The sequence below is a fragment of the Eschrichtius robustus genome, chromosome 2 (assembly GCF_028021215.1).
Source record: "Eschrichtius robustus isolate mEscRob2 chromosome 2, mEscRob2.pri, whole genome shotgun sequence".
Lineage (NCBI taxonomy): Eukaryota > Metazoa > Chordata > Mammalia > Artiodactyla > Eschrichtiidae > Eschrichtius > Eschrichtius robustus.
Window position 1 is genome coordinate 35,144,851 of NC_090825.1, and position 13,502 is coordinate 35,158,352.

The following is a 13,502-nucleotide window of genomic DNA, read 5'->3' on the forward strand; positions in this document are numbered from 1 at the left end:
ACTCCTCGCCGGGGAACGCTTCATCCCAGTTCCGCGGAGTGCTCGGCCCGAACTGCGCTCGGCCCCTCCCCAGCGGGTCTCGAACCAGCCGCCCTGAGCTCCCGCTTCCCCTCGCTGCGGCAGCCCGGGTCCCGAGGGCGGCGGGCCGGGCGCTGCGTGACCCCTAGTGAACGGCGCCCGCCGGTTCGCACCCCTCCCCTCCCCTCCCATCCTCCCTTCCCGTTTCACCCCTCCCCTCCCCCCTCCCCAAGCCTGACAGCCCGGGAGCTGCCAAGCAGGGCGCAGCCATGGGAAGAGGAGGCGGTCTAGGGAGCGGCGGCGGCGGCAGCGGCGGCTGCTGCAGCGGCGGCGGCGGCGGCTGCTGCTGTTGAGCGGAGGCAGCGGCGAGGACCCCGGGCTGGGGCCGCGCAGGCCGGAGGGCCCCGCGCCCTCGGCCCCAGCGCGGCCGCGAACCGCGCTCTCTCTCCGGAGGCGAGCCTCAGAGGTACTGGAAGGGAGCGCCGGAATCGGGCTCTTATTTTCCCCATGTTGTGTCGGGGGGCCTGGGAGTGGAGCCTGGGACGCCAGTTGTTTATGAAAGTGGGGATCTGTCTTATGTATTTACACGGATAATTTTTGTCCTGGTGACTTGGGGGTTGGCACTGCTCCCCTTCTCTTCACCAAGAAGTTGTTTTCTGCTGGTGGGTAGTTGTAACCCGATCCACGCTCTGGACGTGTGCGTGTGTGTATGTGTAAGTTGGTGGGGGCGTCAGGGAGTTGGGGGTGACAGACGAACCATCCCACGCTGGCGCCTGCTCCCACCCGCGTTTGCGGTGCCCGGAGGGGCTTCCTCCGAAGCCAGTTTTGTTAAAGTCTTAGAAGTTTTGCGACTGTTTCTGTTTGACATCATCAGCCAGCCGGGCTGGGGCAGGAACTGCTGAGGCTTCGCTGCTAAGCGGGGAGAGGTCCCTGGCTGCGCCGCGGGAGGAGAGGGGAGGTTGTTCGGCTGTGCGCCTCTACACCGCGCGCTCCTTCCCAAAGCGCACCACCCTTGCGCGTTTCTGCGGACTGCAGCCGCGCACTGGCACCGGCGGAGCTGGGGTCAGTTAGAGTCACGGTCACCAGTCCCCATGAGCTGGGGTGGGTGGAGATCGTGGCGAACCGAACTCCTCCAGCCCTGAACACACTCGTGGTTATGAAATCAACCAGGCTTAAAGTTTTGACAGAACTGCCCGAGGCAAGAGAGCCGCGCGGGTGAGTGGGGTAGCGACGGGTCTGGGGAGAAGACTCTGACGGCGCGCAGAGGGTGCTGGGCAGGGTCACCCACTTGCGGGTGCACAGGGAAGTCTGTTTTGGGGTGAGTGCTTTATATATGAGCCGGAGCGGGGGGTACGCCTGCTGGGGCCATGCTGTGGGAGTGGGTGGCCCGGTGCAGGGTCAGTGGGCTGAATGGGTGTACGTGCGCGCTGTGTGTGTGCGCGCGGTGTGTGTGCGCCTGGGGGGGCGTGTCGGAGCCTGAGCCAGTAGGATGTGCAGGGGGGTTGGGGGGAGGAGGCCAGAGAGGTGCCGCCCGCCTGTTTGTGCCGCCAGGAGACCTTGGAAGGGACAGGGAAAGGTAACGGGAGGCCAGAGGGTTGGGAAGTCGCAGGAGTTTCTGTACAGGATTTAAGTACCACGGACTTTAAAATACTAATCTCTTTGCCTACGAAAGGCTGGAGGTGGAGGTTTCTGGAGCTCTCAGGAGACCTGCATAGGAGGACGGAGGGTCTAGGAGACGTGTGAATGTGTGGGTCCAGAAGCCCGGAGACGCGGACCCAGGTTGGATCCGTGGATCTGAGATTCCCAGGGTACTGTTGTCCACAGCCTCTGGGGTGTTTAGACTCCCTGGTGTGTGTGCCTGGGAAGGCACTGATCTTTCCTCACAGTGGCAGTTCTGTGCCCTGAGCAGGTGGTGTCATCTTGGAAGTCCTCCTCTCTGGGGTGCCAGGGTATAGACCTTGGAGGTCTATAGTATTGAAACATTTCCAGAAATTAAAATGCTGGATAGGAACGAAATAAAATGATTTAGTAGGCAGAGTGGTTGGTTCCATCTTTTCTGTGATTGAGGATTCTTTTTCCTTTTGAGAAAAACAAAGCTCAGTGTTCCCAGATTAGATTTCAAGGGGTCTGGTCATTTGTGGTTTCCCTTCAGATGGACTTTAGATGGAGCTGGAAGGATGTGTTTTAAGCCCACAGACCACTGGAAAACTTCATTCGTAGCTTAAGTATGTCCCATCTCTCATCTCCTTCCACCCTTGTAAACTTTTTGCTTCACATGAGTCTAAGGAAAGTTGGTGAGTCAACATTCAGCTTTTCTTTTGGAGTAAATATATCACAGTGAAATTATAGCTTGGGTCTCCTGAATGGCACGGAAAACTAACACTTAATGGGCAGAGGTGTGAAATGAAAATCTATAAATGCATTGACAAAGCAACGACACAAGTGCATTTTTTTTCAAACTGAGCATAACTTTGCCTTGCAAATATTTGTTCTAGGCAGAGTTTGGGGCTGTGTTTTTGATTGTTAGTTTTTAAACAGCAGACTTCACATCATAAACCTCTTAAAAATGGATTCTAGATGCCTTTTCTGTGCTATCTCTGGTGCCTGTGTTAACAGATGTTTACGGTGCTTAGTAACCTATGGAATTGTGTTGAGTATCTTGTTAGCTCAAGACAAAATGTTTATAGCATAATGTAATAAATGAGCCCTAGCTGCACTCTGCTTCTGCTAAGCGCGTGAAGCACCCCAGCATGGAAACAAATCTTGAAGTTGGTCCAACTTGGCGAGCCTTTTTGGCTATCTGCTGGTAAGCGTTGTTAATGTAAAGATAAATCTGAGTGATACACTGAGAATGTGGCACAGCAAATTGTTTAGCTTAGAAAAAAGGCATGGGTTATATTTTTTAAATCTGCTAATCTTAAGCTTCTCTGGTCATTCTGCTGGTAAATTGCACAATTCTGGAGATTTGGTTTACTTTCAGGGAAGACATTTTTTAAAAGTATGTCAATAATGAAAATAACTTCTAGTTTTTAGTGTGTTCACATGCGTCCATACAAACCATCACTTTTTCTTCTTAAAAAAGAAAACCCTATAATATCTGTGGTAATGACAAATAATATGAATATTCAAATCACGTAATCACTTTCTGAATCTTGAATTGATAAGAACTGAAGTTTGGTAAGGCTGAAGTCAGACCTTTGCTAATTGGGTAAACAAGGCAACACAGGATGTCTTTTTGGCAAGTGATTTTTTCCAACCCGGGACAATATAATGTAAACAATATACTCAATAACATGGTTGATTAGTATGATCACCGACTTTATAGCTAACTCTCTATTGGGGCAAGAACTTCTACTTCAGTAGCCCTCTATGTTAGTGGGCCAGCTTACCTCTCCTTGCAAATAATCAGATGGAAATCTTGCTTCCTCACTAGCCAGTCCATTCTAGGAGAGATTTATGTTTAGAAAGTTCTGCCTGTACTGAATCAACACTTTCTTCTGCTCACTGGCCTAGTATTAAGTTGCTGGAGCCACACGCAATGAATCTAATCTCTCTTCCCTTTAAGTGCTGTATTGGAAAACAAACAGTATGCTCCTTCTTCCTGGATTCTTTTTTGCCTGTTCTTGGAGCTATTCCTCACCCACTGTGGGGTGCCACCCTTTTCTGCCCTGACCAGTATGCCCTCGAGTCCACATTCTCTCCATCCCTCCTAATGTACGTCATCGAAAACATAGATGTGAAATCCTTAGTCCTGGACTTTCTATATCTGTTAAGTCAGCTTAATAGTCATGAGCTGTTTTAGCCATCTCATTACACTGTTCACTAATCTCAAACCTGTAAACAACTCACTCTTTTCAGATTATTAATCATCCACAGTCAAAACATTATGATAATAGTTTCAAAACGTTTTTTCATGCCTGAACTCCCAATAAATCTGTGGAAAGTATAATACTGTGCAGGTAAATAGAATTCTACATGCAGTGAAGACAGCTACCTAATTTCTTACCATCAAGGAATACCAAGCCCCAGAACAGCAGAAGTAGAATGTTCTGAAGACAAGCAAATTGCAACTGCATGTTACAGACAGGTAGAGACTGCGTTGCGAGGTATTCTTTTCATGGACCTCATTGTGTCTGTTTCCACGAGCATGAGTCAGTACTAGCAATCAGCATTTATTGAAGGCTTGTTCTATCCAAGTCCTGGACACTATGCCATCTGGCGCTAAATGAGGTGAAAGTACATCAGACAGAAATGCTTCTTCAGGCAACTGGGATTTAAGGTGTACATACAGGACATGAACTGACTCAACAACCCCATCTTCCTCTGGAGGTAAATGGAAGTCTAGAGCAGGTATATCTGGCCGTCAGCCCTAAGGGAGTTCCCTGATGCTCCTCACTTACCAAGTCCTCGCCTTGGAGTAAGGAAGCAAAGCTGGTATATACAGGACACACAGGGGAGAGGGTGTGCTTCAAAGGCAACCACTTTGGGACCCATCAGAGCTCAGTTTGAGTCTGAGCTTTACCACCAACATGCAAATTAACTCCTCTGAGACTCACTTTTCTCCTCTGTGAGAATTCTAATGCCTACCGCCTCGGGCTGAGGCATTTCCACACAACATCTATAGCATTTATGGCCTGTACTCCGCATTAGACACCTATCTGTTATGATTGATTTCTCTTTTGTGTATCCGTCTGAGGCTTCTTGACTAAATTATGAGTTTCCCAGCTGAGAATCTGACACAGATGAGAATCTTCTGTCTTCCTGCAGGAAATATTTATGGTTGACGATGATGACAATGTTGTTTGTTTCAGCAAGTCTGGATGTGAAAGAAATGACCATTTCTTCTCGGCAAAGAGAGAAAACGAACCTGTGATATAGACTGACATCTGGGCCTATCAGAAGGCCCTACTGTGTGCACAGACCTTCAATCAGGACAAGGGGCCAATGAGAGTCTTGTGCTCTTAGATGAAATTGTCCGTGCTGTCCCCCTCGTGTGTGTGTGTGTGTGTGTGTTTGCAGTAAGAGTCGTCACTCATCCCCCTTGCATATTACATTTGCTTCTTTGCTTTATTCTGTTCTCATATAAAGGGAGGAAATAATCAATGATAAAGTGCACCTTTTTAAAGTTCAGAAATCAGTTTCACTACTCCCTACCTCATATCCACCCTCTCCCCGCCAAAAAAAAATTATAGTAGACCCACTGATAAGTATTTGGACATATAAGTTCTAAACCAAAGTTCAACTTTGATATAAGAAACCTGCAAGTTAGGATGGCATCATGGGAAATAATAGTAAACTAGGGTGTCAGGAAACCTGGGTCCCCTCTAAGCTCTGCCTCTAACAGGCTTTGTAATTGTTGCAAACTACTGAATTTCTTGGGTTTCATATTTCTTACACATTAATAACAAATAAACAACAACAAAAAAAGGGGTAAACAAGATGACCTCTTAGGATTCTTTTCAGGGCTATGTTTGAATCCATCAAATTATTGAATTTCTCTCTTCTCTCAGCTCTTTTGGGGCTTTGCTTGAATGTCTGCGGGAACACCTATTTCATTCATTTTCAGTTTCATGGTCTACTTTTTACATATCTGTCTTCCTTGCTAGGCTGTGGGTTTTTCAAGAGCAGAAAATAAATTTTATTCATTTTTGTATTTTTCCACTCTGCTGAATGCTGTAAACATAGCAGTTGTGGGAAAAGTGTTAGTTGAATTAATGTGGGCTGCTTTGGACAGTCAAGCTATAATTTATATCACTTATTTAACAATATACAACAATTTTGAATATAAGCATCAGGAAATAGTGTTTGCTGATTCTTTTCCCTTACCATTAATTTTTCTTTTAGTCAATGAAGTAAAACAGTTAAAAATGTAATCACACCTGTGCTTCCAGCTCCCGTTCTACACAATACCAGCTCATCACGGTCTGATGCAGGAGGTCTTTCTGAAGTAGTTTCTTTCCTTTTGTTGTTGGTTTTGCTTTGAGCTAAAGAAAATTCCATGATGAGTACCAGACTCTTAAAAGAAGGATGACAGAGAGGGTCATTGTTTAGTCTCAACTTCTTCATTGGGTGTTTCTCACTACCTTTTAATTTAGGTAAATGAAGCCTTAGGTCAGGCACAAATTTCACTTACTAATGATTCATAGGAAGGCAGTGATTTTTGTCAGAAATTGTTGGGCTGTGTGTTTTTAATTAGCATCTCAACTTACCTTCAAATATTCCATTCCAAAATCAGTAGATAATTTCTTCTACAGAGTCCTTAAAACTTCCAGATGTGTTTACTGCTCTGATTAGGGCTTGCGTCTTTTGTTATTGACTAGACTTCGGTCAGTTTTCTTTAGAAGAATATCATTATAATCCCAGTGAATTATTCTTCTTATATTGTGAATTCGTTTAAACACAAACAAGTCTATCCCCAGCTGGCTGGGCTTCTAAGTGGAGAGTGTATCCTAGGGAAAACACTCACTTCATGGAGATTTGGTGCCGGTGGTAGAAAGCACCCTGATAAATCCCTCAGTCAGCACTAGAACCAAAAGGGCTTGCAAATTGAACAGGTGCTTTGATGTATTTATCTATGGTGGACAGCCTGCTATGCTAGACATTTGCTATAAAACTCCTTGATTGTATCCTCAGTTGTTTATCAAATGAAACATTTAAAGTAGTATATAATTAAAAACCTTAAAAGAGGCATCCCTCTCTGTTCCTTTAGTATATTAGAAATATGATAGTCACTGGTACAAAGAAAAACTCTTTTTTTTTCTCGTTTAAAAAATGTACTTTATCATAGTAAGCATCACATCCATCTTTTTTATCTTTGAGTGGCCATATAAAAAAAAAAAGTAGAGTGAGACCATTACAAAACAGAGGCTTACATAGTTCTCTCCCCATGCTCATTAAAATAGAAGGTGCTACCGTGATGCAGAAAATAGCTCATCTCAAGTTTGATGACGGCTGATGAGTCTTCAGTCAGACTGCCAATTTTGATTGCTATGGTTCAGGAAATCAGCCTTTGTCCTTGGTCAGGATGATGGCATATGATCCTACTTCACCCTATCAGCTGCTTCTTTGGACATCTTCAAGCTATGTTATTGTTATTCCAGAAAATCTCAATTTGGTAAAGCAAAGTAAAGAGGAGCCTTGAAAAGCATATATGAAGGAGAAATAAAAAGATTCCTAAAGACAAAACCTCTACAGTGGCTTCTTCCCAAAGGAGTAGAAGAAAATACCAGAATCCCTGGACAAGATGATGATGACTGAAGAAAAGACACCATTTTTATACCTAGCAAGTCTGAAATATTACAGAAAGAGCAGCAAAATGAAGAGGAAGGATTTCTTTCCTATCAGCAGTCAGTGTAGCATCTTATTTCCAATAGGGACATTGGCAAAACAGTACTCTGCTTGTCATAGAATAAACATTCAATAAATATTTTATTAATGACGTTAGTATGTAGTAAAACACAGAGAGAAATTGAATTGTTGACAAGAAGTATGTGGAGAGTTGGGGACAAAGGGACGTGGATAGGATCGGGTGATAACTAGGATCGAAGCTTGTAATGCAAATTTGGTATATTTCTCCTTAGATTAATGATGGCACCCAAACCTGATGACCAACTTTCCAAAGTGGATCTTGTTCAGGGCCTTGGAAACATCTAGAAGTTTTTAATATTTGAAGCAAGACGGAGACATTTTGAATTTTTCTGTAGGACTCAGTAGGACTGGGGAGACACATCCAGTTTGCCAGCTCAGCATTCCATTGAAGGGATATCCTGTAACCTCCTTTCTCATTGCATAGTCCAGAGTTTTTCTTTACACCTTCATGATTCCACTGGACCCCGTTCCTGCTTGAGCTCCTAATTTGTTGATGAAAATTTGGTGAGGTGGGATTTCTATAACTTGGGGAATTCTCTATCTTTGATATATATTTTATTTAAAAAAAAAACTTTTGACTGTGGGAAATTTTACATAAACAAAGTAAAGAAAATAGTATTTTGAGCCTCAGGTACCCATTACTCAGCTTCCAGAGTCATCAATATTTTGCTAATCTTCTTTCATCTTTCCACCGTGCCCCTGAGTATTTTAAAGCAGTCTCAGACATCTTGTCCTTTCCTTTTGTAGATGTAAATATTATACTTTAGGATGCATATCTAACAAGTAAGCCTCCTATTTTTAATAACTGCATGGTCTGTATTTTATGGAGGATAGAGAGATAATACTTTATAAAAGGACATTATCCTCTTCAGGCCTGACTCTGTGATATGATGGAGGTGTGATTGTGTGTACACACACATTTATACACATACACATCCATGTAGGACTGGTCCTCTTTTGTAACTCAGGCCCCAGCTCAAATATCACCTTCTCAGAAGGACTTCTCTGACCCCTAGGTAGAGTAACCTTTCCCCAACTATGTCATGCTATCGTATAACCCTGTTTTAGTTTCTTCACAGCACTTATCACTATCTAATATTATCTTATTTATTAATTTCTTTTTCTATTTTTTGTCCCTCTCCACCAACAAAAATGTAAGCTCCCTAATAGTAGAGACCTTTTCTGTTCACTTTATATCCCATAGAAAATCCTTCGTAAGTTTTGGTTGAATGAATGCATTTTAGTAGTTAATGGAAGTTTTGTTAGCATTCTTCCAAAAATTTATTTTCCTTCCACACATCCAAAAATGCATGACTTTCATGTGCCAATTCCTAGTGTATTTATAATTTGGTGAGATTTCCTCATGGTATGGAGTGAGGGACCAAAGATAATCCAGGTTAGTTATAATATCTCTCCATAAATGACCTTAAACTGATATATTCAATAGCCACTTCACTTGATCAGCAAATATAGTTATGAGTAGCATCTCGGTTTGGATTTCTCCCAGAAGAAAGCCATAACACAAGGATTCAGGTAAAAGTTTATTTGAGAAAGTGAAAAAAGGAAGCAAAAGGAGCCAATAAAGGGTGTGTTATGAAGCAAGTTACCGTCATTGGCAACTGGAGTTTGTCATCTTCCTGGAGAGATTTTGGGAGCCCAGGCAAAACACACACCTGAGCCCTCTCACCCAAGGTTGAAAGAGTTTGAATAATTTACCCACCAACTTCCATCAGTCACTAATTCCTGGTCACTAACATTCAGGAGGGCAAAGCGATCTCGATATGCAAGAGAGAACCTTCAGGCAGAGAAATACAGGTGCTGGCAGTTAGAAATTAGGCAGTGTGCCCTATTAGGGGTAAGAGGGCATGGTTGGGGAAGGGACAGGCATCTTGCATTGGATAACACAGTATGATTTTTTAAAATAAACTTTTTATTTCTCCACTTGCCCATCCCCTATCCTTGGTGCCTTTTGATGGGCATGCAGTCTTTGACAAAACTGTATTATGAAACATGCATGGTATGTTTCTTAGTAAGCTGGATTAACTGTCAGCCTTGGATCTGTGGAACATTTTCAGAGCCTAACTAACAATTGTAAAACCTGTTATCTTGATATACACATACATTGACCATAAAGCTCATCAGAAAGTTACCCCATGCTCTAATAATAAAGTTTTGATCCAGGGCCAATTATAGGCTTGGAAGCAAAGCACCTCTATAGAGCAGGCATTGATGTTGTGTAATAATTCAAATATTTTATTATTTTATAATGTGTTTAAGTCTGGATAGTTAACCTCCATTTCTCAGTCTTTCCATAGTTACTATACTTTTTTTTTTTTTTTTTTTTTTTACATATTACATGAAGGATATGGACTATTCAGTGAAATCTTTGACTGATCTTTATACTTTCAATAGCCCAACTGAAAATTACCCTTGGTTGCCTTGGAACTTGGGGCATAAAATTCAGAAGAAATTTTTATAAATTATTCAAGCTTTGACTCTGGGAAGATAAACAACATGGATATCTAGGCTAACCAATGCTTAAATTCCTCTAACCTCTAATTCTAAATTCAGAAAAGAATAGGCTTTAAGGTTTTTTGTTAATTTTTGCTTTGATTACAAGTTGTTGGAAGCTTAGAGTCAGTATCTAATAACACAATCTATGTAAAACACAAATTATTGGCTCAGAATGAGATCTAACTTCTAAGAAGATACAAAGGGACAATCATGTAAAAATGGTCTTTGTTTTCTAGAAGGAATAAACAGGGATTGATTGAAAGGTAATCCCTTCAGATTCTAATGTTTAAAGCATTGCACATTTTTAAAGGAGAAAAAGCATTACCTTTCAGATCACATGTATGAAACTGTTTACTTAAATGGCTACCTTAGGTTGGCATGGTTTTAAACCATGACATTTAATCAAATGGTCAAAGGACCATTTGACCTTTGACCTTTGTGTTTGTGATACAGGCACAATCTGTTAATGCAGATTTACAAACTGTGCTCCAGCAAGCCCCCTCGGGGCCCTTGGGGTGTCCAGAGCAGAGGGCCAAGCTGGCTGCACTGCATGCTTCCCACCCGTAGAGTGCCGTGCTTTCATCTGTTGTATACACAACACTTCTGAGAACATTTAAGTTGAAGGAACAGCCTCTGTTCTTTAAAAAAGCAGGCAAACAAAAATATTTAAACCGTTATATATTTCCTTATTTTGTTTAGACTGCTCTTCTGACCACTTCTCTTTAGGAAGCCTTTGAATTTCTAGAGGAAAAACTAGCTTTTCTATGTCACATTAGCTTTTCTATGTCTAACTTCAGATTTACTTTCGTAACAGTGAGATTGTAAGCTCCTACAGGGCAAACGACTGTGTATTCTTTACTCGGTGAGCACTCAGTAGTTTGCTTCATCAATAACTGTTGTATGGGCAACATTAAGGAAGTGCTTACTATTACCAGGGGCTATTCCAAGGCCTTTTTTCATGTTATGTTATTTAATCCCACACCAAACCCCCGTGAGCCACCTGATTCTGCATTTGGTGAAACTGTGACGTAGGGAAGTTAAATTTATGCAAGGACCCACAGCTGTAAGTAGCACAGTCAAATTTAAACACAGCTCTTCCTAATTCCAAATGTGGCCAGCTCCCATGCTTCTAGCCACTGCCTATGTGGTGGTTTTAAAAATATGTCCACAAATTCTTTGATACTCTTCCTATCAAGAGGTGGAGTCCAGGTTTCCCTCCCTCGGAGTGGGGGCTGGACTTAGTGACTCATTTCTTTTTTTTTTTTTTCAAATTAAGTTAGCAGCTTACTCTTTTTTTTTTTTTTTTTAATAAATTTATTTATTTATTTATTTTTGGCTGTGTTGGGTCTTCGTTTCTGTGCGAGGGCTTTCTCTAGTTGCGGCAAGCGGGGGCCACTCTTCATCGCGGTGCATGGGCCTCTCATTGTCACGGCCTCTCTTGTTGTGGAGCACAGGCTCCAGACGCGCAGGCTCAGTAATTGTGGCTCACGGGCCTAGTTGCTCCGCGGCATGTGGGATCTTCCCAGACCAGGGCTCAAACCCATATCCCCTGCATTAGCAGGCAGATTCTCAACCACTGCGCCACCAGGGAAGCCCTTACTGACTCATTTCTAACGAACAGAATAATGTAGAAGTGAAGATGTGCAACTTTGGAGACTAAATCATTCAAAGGCACTGTGGCTTCTGTCTTGGTTGCTCTGTCTTTTGGACCGTTCATGCTGGTGGAAACCAACAGCCATGTTTTGAGCTGCCCTATGGAGAGGCCCACATGGAAAGAAAGTGAGGGAGTCCCATGGCCAGTGTGGAATGAAGAGCTCAGGCCCCCAACCCAGCAGCCAACGTGAAACCGAAGCCTCTTGACAACAGCCACCATAAGAGTGACCTTGGAGGTGGAGCCTTCAGCACCAGTCCAGCCTCAGAATGACTGCAGTCCCCTCCCTGCCAACAACTTGACTGCAACCTTGTGAAAGACCCTGAGCCAGAATCACCTAGCGAGCTTCTTCTAGGTCCCTGCCCCTAGACTGTAAGATAATAAATGCTTGTTGTTTTAAACTGCTAAATTTTGAGTTAACTTGTTATGCAGTAGATAGCTGCAATAGATAGCTAAGGCAGCCTAACACTGCCTTGACCATTAAAAAAATAAATTGTTTTAATTTTATTAAATCTTAAATTTTGAAATATTGATCCAGCAAGGAGAAATTTTCCAGAAAAAAACAGCTGCCAAATGTGAGTAGTAAAATATTAATGCCCCGTTAACATAATAGTTATAATGACTTCCCTGGGATTTGGGATTTTGTAATTCAACGGACAACTGCCTTAAAAGTCCATGATTTAAAAGGAACGGTATTAATAATAACCACATTGTTGAAGAGAGCATTTTGAACTTTTAAAAAATTCTTGTGGGAAAACTCAGGAAGTATTTTGTTTGGTAAGTTATCACTCAAAATCTTAAATTGTCAGGAGCACGCTTGCACTTTACATTATTTAAAGAGGGATATAAAACAAAGTTGAATTTTAACCTCTTACCTAGTGATTTCACTCAACTTTTCAAAGGGGGTCCTAAAAGCTCATAGGTCAAGCCGTGTCTTGGTTTGCTCTGCCTGCCAAATTGAATTAACTCTGCTTTATGGCCACTTGGCAGTTTAATAAATTACTTGGACTTTGATTAATATCTTTTGAGCTTAAGCCCAAGAATTTGTATAAGACTTTGGGACATAGTACTGTAAACTTATTTAAAGATGGACTCTCAGAGCTGGAAGGGATAGGTTAGTGTTGGTTTTAGTACATGTATAGGTTCTGAATTTGGAGCATTTTAAGATCCTTATGGAAGATCCTAAATTATTTGCCTTTTTAAAAAATATGTGAAAGTGATTTTTTTCTTATATATCTACCAAGTAAGTGATTTAAGTAAGTTAAGGAATTCATTCATGAAGTGGATATGGCTAGTTCTTGTTTGGTTTTCAGAATGAATTATAGAGACACTGGTTTTCCTTCCCTACATTGGAGAACACAGATCAGACCCTGCTAGTCCTTCCCTTTCAAGGTTTTTTCCTCCATGCAGCCTATACCCTGAAAAAGTATTTAAAAAATACTTTTTATATTGAACTGGACTTGAAAGTTTATGCTTGACCTTGATTCTGGGTTTGTGCTGCAGGGGAGGATAAAGATCAATATTGATAGCCTTAGTATAAAGATCCATCATTACTATAATTCATTCATTCAGTCACTCACAAACCACCCCTTAATTCAGTCTATACTTTGCCCAGCAGAGCAGGAGACTAGGTACTAGAATACTATCATATGGTAAGCAACTCAGACATAGCCTCTGCCTCACAGGAGTTCATGGTCTAGAATGGAGGAGGACATTAGCCAAGTATAATTAAAAACAGTTTTAAGTACTATGGAATAAAAGTATAAGGAGACATGATTCAGGCTGGGGCTTGGTGGTTGGGGAAGGCTTTCAAAAGAAGATATTTGAAATCTAAAGGCTTAGAAGTAGGAGGAGGAAGGAAGAGCAATCTGGGCAGAGGGAACAGGAACCAGAAAGGTACCCAGTACTGTTGAGAACCGAAAACAGTCAGTGTGGCCAGAGCCCAGAGAGC

General features: G+C 42.4%; 1 protein-coding gene across 1 annotated transcript in view; it reads left to right on the forward strand.

Annotated features, from left to right (window-relative positions):
• Nucleotides 1-366: 366 nt before the first annotated feature.
• The window catches only part of GHR (growth hormone receptor), a 277,838-nt gene continuing 264,702 nt past the window's right edge, over nucleotides 367-13,502 (forward strand). The window contains exon 1 of the mRNA XM_068535292.1: nucleotides 367-484. The gene's annotated coding sequence lies outside the window, so the exon portion shown is untranslated. The remainder of the gene's footprint in view (nucleotides 485-13,502) is intronic.